The sequence below is a fragment of the Lethenteron reissneri genome, unplaced genomic scaffold (genome assembly GCF_015708825.2).
Source record: "Lethenteron reissneri isolate LAM-NWPU_2019-01 unplaced genomic scaffold, ASM1570882v1 scaffold_1640, whole genome shotgun sequence".
NCBI lineage: Eukaryota > Metazoa > Chordata > Hyperoartia > Petromyzontiformes > Petromyzontidae > Lethenteron > Lethenteron reissneri.
In genome coordinates this window covers 293,414-299,520 of record NW_026891378.1, presented here as the reverse complement: position 1 = coordinate 299,520, position 6,107 = coordinate 293,414, and the positions used below count along the sequence as shown (strand labels likewise).

The 6,107-nt window shown below is 60.9% G+C and overlaps 1 non-coding gene across 1 annotated transcript; it reads left to right on the top strand.

Moving 5' to 3' along the window:
- Window positions 1-504: 504 nt before the first annotated feature.
- On the top strand, window positions 505-577 carry TRNAR-CCG (transfer RNA arginine (anticodon CCG)). The gene has a single exon. It is a non-coding gene; the product is annotated as a tRNA-Arg (tRNA).
- The last annotated feature ends 5,530 nt before the right edge of the window (window positions 578-6,107 follow it).

Here is a 6,107-nt window from a genome sequence, read left to right as displayed (position 1 = left end):
GCACCTAGCCTGGCACCTGCAGGGTCTGTCACGTGACCTCCTCCTCCTCATGCACCTAGCCTGGCACCTGCAGGGTCTATCACGTGACCCCCTCCTCATGCACTTAGCCTGGCACCTGCAGGGTCTATCACGTGACCACCTCCTCCTCCTCATGCACCTAGCCTGGCACCTGCTGGGTCTGTCACGTGACCTCCTCCTCCTCATGCACCTAGCCTGGCACCAGAAGGGTCTATCACGTGACCACCTTCTCCTCATGCACCTAGCCTGGCACCAGAAGGGTCTATCACGTGAACTCCTCCTGCACCTAGCCTGGCACAGCAGTACAACCCATGGCACCTGCAGGGTATGTCACGTGACCACCTCCTCCTCCTCATGCACCTAGCCTGGCACCTGCAGGGTCTATCACGTGACCCCCTCCTCCTCCTGGTGCACCTAGCCTGGCACAGCAGTCACAAGTGCAAGGCCGAGGCTTTATTAAGCGCCCGTGCCCTCTGGCTCGCTGTGGGCCCAGTGGCCTAATGGATAAGGCATCAGCCTCCGGAGCTGGGGATTGTGGGTTCGAGTCCCATCTGGGTCGTAGTATTTTATTTAAATTTTTTAATTTTTTTTTTACGCAATTAAACATCTTTTTTTTCACCTTCTATTGATGACCTCGTCGTGTTTTTTTTTTACATTTATATATATCTCTCTTTCGCGCTCGCCTAAATGGCTAAACTGGTTTCATGTGCAATGTGCTGTGTGTGTTTGTGTGTGTCGCAAGTCTGCAGTGTCGCGTTGTGTCCACGGGGCGGCGATGAAGTAGCGAATGGCGAGAGGTGGTGGGGGGGTGGTGGGTGGGGTGGGGGGAGGTGAGTGTGGGGGGGTGTGGGGGTGGTGTGGGAGGTGGGGGGGGGTGGTGGGTGGGGGATGGGGGGATGGGTGGGGAGGTGAGTGTGGGGGGGTGTGGGGGTGGTGTGGGAGGTGGGGGGTGGGGTAGTTGGTGGGTGGGGGGATGGGTGGGGAGGTGAGGGTGTGGGGGTGGTGTGGGAGGTGGGGGGGTGGGGTAGTTGGTGGGTGGGGGGATGGGTGGGGAGGTGAGGGTGGGGGGGTGTGGGGGTGGTGTGGGAGGTGGGGGGGTGGGGTAGTTGGTGGGTGGGGGGATGGGTGGGGAGGTGAGTGTGGGGGGGTGTGGGGGTGGTGTGGGAGGTGGGGGGGGGTGGTGGGTGGGGGATGGGTGGGGAGGTGAGTAGTGGGGGGGTGTGGGGGTGGTGTGGGAGGTGGGGGGGGGTGGTGGGTGGGGGATGGGTGGGGAGGTGAGTAGTGGGGGGGTGTGGGGGTGGTGTGGGAGGTGGTGGGGGGTGGTGGGTGGGGGATGGGTGGGGAGGTGAGTGTGGGGGGGTGTGGGGGTGGTGTGGGAGGTCGGGGGGTTGGTGGGTGGGGGGGTTGGTGGGTGGGTGGGGGGTTGGTGGGTGGGTGGTGGGGGTGGGTGGTGGGTAGTGGGGGGGTGGTGGGTGGGGGATGAGAAGGTTGGTGGGTGGTGGGGGTGGTGTGATGGGTGGTGGGGGGGTTGGTGTGTGGTGTGGTGGGTGGGAGGTGTGGTGGGTGGTGAGTGGGGAGGTGAGTGGGGGGGGTTAGTGGGTGGGGGTGGTGGGTGGTGGGTGGGGGGGGTTGGTGGGTGGGGGGGGTTGGTGGGTGGGTGGGGATGGAGGGTGGGTGGGTGGTGTGGTGGGTGGGGGGGTGGGGAGGTTGGTGGGGGGTGTTGTGGGGGGGTTGGTGGGTGGGGGGGGGGTGAGTGGGGGGGGGTTGGTGTGACACTCCGCCTCTAACACGCCCACTCCGCCTCTAACACGCCCACTCCGCCTCTAACACGCCCACTCCGCCTCTAACACGCCCACTCCACCTCCTCTAACACGCCCACTCCGCCTCTAACACGCCCACTCCGCCTCCTCTAACACGCCCACTCCGCCTCTAACACGCCCACTCCGCCTCTAACACGCCCACTCCGCCTCTAACACGCCCACTCCGCCTCTAACACGCCCACTCCGCCTCTAACACGCCCACTCCGCCGCCTCTAACACGCCCACTCCGCCTCTAACACGCCCACTCCGCCTCTAACACGCCCACTCCGCCTCTAACACGCCCACTTCACCTCTAACACGCCCACTCCGCCTCTAACACGCCCACTCCGCCTCTAACACGCCCACTTCGCCTCTAACACGCCCACTCCGCCTCTAACACGCCCACTCCGCCTCTAACACGCCCACTCCGCCTCTAACACGCCCACTCCGCCTCTAACACGCCCACTCCGCCTCTAACACGCCCACTCCACCTCTAACACGCCCACTCCGCCTCTAACACGCCCACTTCGCCTCTAACACGCCCACTCCGCCTCTAACACGCCCACTCCGCCTCTAACACGCCCACTCCGCCTCCTCTAACACGCCCACTCCGCCTCTAACACGCCCACTTCACCTCTAACACGCCCACTCCGCCTCTAACACGCCCACTTCACCTCTAACACGCCCACTCCGCCTCTAACACGCCCACTCCGCCTCTAACACGCCCACTTCACCTCTAACACGCCCACTTCACCTCTAACACGCCCACTCCGCCTCTAACACGCCCATTCCACCTCTAACACGCCCACTCCGCCTCTAACACGCCCACTCCACCTCTAACACGCCCACTCCGCCTCTAACACGCCCACTCCGCCTCTAACACGCCCACTCCGCCTCTAACACGCCCACTCCACCTCCTCTAACACGCCCACTCCGCCTCTAACACGCCCACTCCGCCTCCTCTAACACGCCCACTCCGCCTCTAACACGCCCACTCCGCCCCCTCTAACACGCCCACTCCGCCTCTAACACGCCCACTCCGCCTCCTCTAACACGCCCACTCCGCCTCTAACACGCCCACTCCGCCTCTAACACGCCCACTCCGCCTCTAACACGCCCACTCCGCCTCTAACACGCCCACTCCACCTCTAACACGCCCACTCCGCCTCTAACACGCCCACTCCGCCTCTAACACGCCCACTCCACCTCCTCTAACACGCCCACTCCGCCTCTAACACGCCCACTCCGCCTCTAACACGCCCACTCCGCCCCCTCTAACACGCCCACTCCGCCTCTAACACGCCCACTCCGCCTCTAACACGCCCACTCCGCCTCTAACACGCCCACTCCGCCTCTAACACGCCCACTCCGCCTCTAACACGCCCACTCCGCCTCTAACACGCCCACTCCACCTCTAACACGCCCACTCCGCCTCTAACACGCCCACTCCGCCTCTAACACGCCCACTCCACCTCCTCTAACACGCCCACTCCCCTCTAAATCACGCCCACTCCGCCTCCTCTAAATCACGCCCACTCGCCTCTAAATCACGCCCACTCCGCCTCTAACACGCCCACTCCACCTCTAACACGCCCACTCCACCTCTAACACGCCCACTCCGCCTCTAACACGCCCACTCCACCTCTAACACGCCCACTCCGCCTCTAACACGCCCACTCCGCCTCTAACACGCCCACTCCACCTCTAACACGCCCACTCCGCCTCTAACACGCCCACTCCGCCTCTAACACGCCCACTCCACCTCTAACACGCCCACTTCGCCTCTAACACGCCCACTCCGCCTCTAACATGCCCACTCCGCCTCTAACACGCCCACTCCGCCTCTAACACGCCCACTCCGCCTCTAACACGCCCACTCCGCCTCTAACACGCCCACTCCGCCTCTAACACGCCCACTCCGCCTCTAACACGCCCACTCCGCCTCTAACACGCCCACTCTGCCTCTAACACGCCCACTCCGCCTCTAACACGCCCACTCCACCTCCTCTAACACGCCCACTCCGCCTCTAACACGCCCACTCCGCCTCTAACACGCCCACTCCGCCTCTAACACGCCCACTCCGCCTCTAACACGCCCACTCCACCTCCTCTAACACGCCCACTCCGCCTCTAACACGCCCACTCTGCCTCTAACACGCCCACTCCGCCTCTAACACGCCCACTCCGCCTCTAACACGCCCACTCCGCCTCTAACACGCCCACTCCACCTCCTCTAACACGCCCACTCCGCCTCTAACACGCCCACTCCGCCTCTAACACGCCCACTCCGCCTCTAACACGCCCACTCCGCCTCTAACACGCCCACTCCGCCTCTAACACGCCCACTCCGCCTTGACTCCGCCCACTCCGCCTCTAACACGCCCACTCCGCCTCTAACACGCCCACTCCGCCCCCTCTAACACGCCCACTCCGCCTCTAACACGCCCACTCCGCCTTGACTCCGCCCACTCCGCCTCTAACACGCCCACTTCGCCTCTAACACGCCCACTCCGCCTCTAACACGCCCACTCCGCCTCTAACACGCCCACTCCACCTCTAACACGCCCACTTCACCTCTAACACGCCCACTCCGCCTCTAACACGCCCACTCCGCCTCTAACACGCCCACTCCGCCTCCTCTAACACGCCCACTCCGCCTCTAACACGCCCACTCCGCCTCTAACACGCCCACTCCGCCTCTAACACGCCCACTCCGCCTCTAACACGCCCACTTCGCCTCTAACACGCCCACTCCGCCTCTAACACGCCCACTCCGCCTCCTCTAACACGCCCACTCCGCCTCTAACACGCCCACTCCACCTCCTCTAACACGCCCACTCCGCCTCTAACACGCCCACTCCGCCTCTAACACGCCCACTCCGCCTTGACTCCGCCCACTCCGCCACCACTGCACCATCACCACCATCATCACTCCACCACCATCACCACCACTCCACCACCACCACCATCTTCACCACTCCACCACTCCACCATCATCATCACCGTGACGATCGCCATGAACATCCTGCCCAAGAAGAGTTGGCATGTCCGCAACAAAGACAACATCGCTCGCGTGCGCAAGGACGAGGCAGGAGCCGCAGAGGAAGCACGGGAGACACAGCGGCGTGTGCAGCTCGCGGAACAGGAGGCGAGTTTCACTCACTCACTCACTCAGTCAGTCAGTTAGTTAGTCACTCAGTCAGTCAGTTAGTCACTCAGTCAGTCACTCGCTCACTCAGTCAGTCAGTCAGTTAGTTAGTCACTCACTCAGTCACTCGCTCACTCAGTTAGTCAGTCAGTCAGTTAGTTAGTCACTCAGTCAGTCACTCAGTCAGTTAGTCACTCAGTCAGTTAGTCAGTCAGTCACACAGTCACTCAGTCAGTCACTCACTCACTCAGAGACACAGCGGCGTGTGCAGCTCGCGGAACAGGAGGCGAGTTTCACTCACTCACTCAGTTAGTCAGTCAGTTAGTTAGTCACTCAGTCAGTCAGTTAGTCACTCAGTCAGTCACTCGCTCACTCAGTCAGTCAGTTAGTTAGTCACTCACTCAGTCACTCGCTCACTCAGTTAGTCAGTCAGTCAGTTAGTTAGTCACTCAGTCAGTCACTCAGTCAGTTAGTCACTCAGTCAGTTAGTCAGTCAGTCACACAGTCACTCAGTCAGTCACTCACTCACTCAGAGACACAGCGGCGTGTGCAGCTCGCGGAACAGGAGGCGAGTTTCACTCACTCACTCAGTTAGTCAGTCAGTTAGTTAGTCACTCAGTCAGTCAGTTAGTCACTCAGTCAGTCACTCGCTCACTCAGTTAGTCAGTCAGTCAGTTAGTTAGTCACTCACTCAGTCACTCGCTCACTCAGTTAGTCAGTCAGTCAGTTAGTTAGTCACTCAGTGAGTCACTCAGTCAGTTAGTCACTCAGTCAGTTAGTCAGTCAGTCACACAGTCACTCAGTCAGTCACTCACTCACTCAGAGACACAGCGGCGTGTGCAGCTCGCGGAACAGGAGGCGAGTTTCACTCACTCACTCAGTTAGTCAGTCAGTTAGTTAGTCACTCAGTCAGTCAGTTAGTCACTCAGTCAGTCACTCGCTCACTCAGTCAGTCAGTTAGTTAGTCACTCACTCAGTCACTCGCTCACTCAGTTAGTCAGTCAGTTAGTTAGTTAGTCACTCAGTCAGTCACTCAGTCCAGTTAGTCACTCAGTCAGTTAGTTAGTCAGTCACTCAGTTAGTTAGTCAGTCACTCACTCACTCAGAGACACAGCGGCGTGTGCAGCTCGCGGAACAGGAGG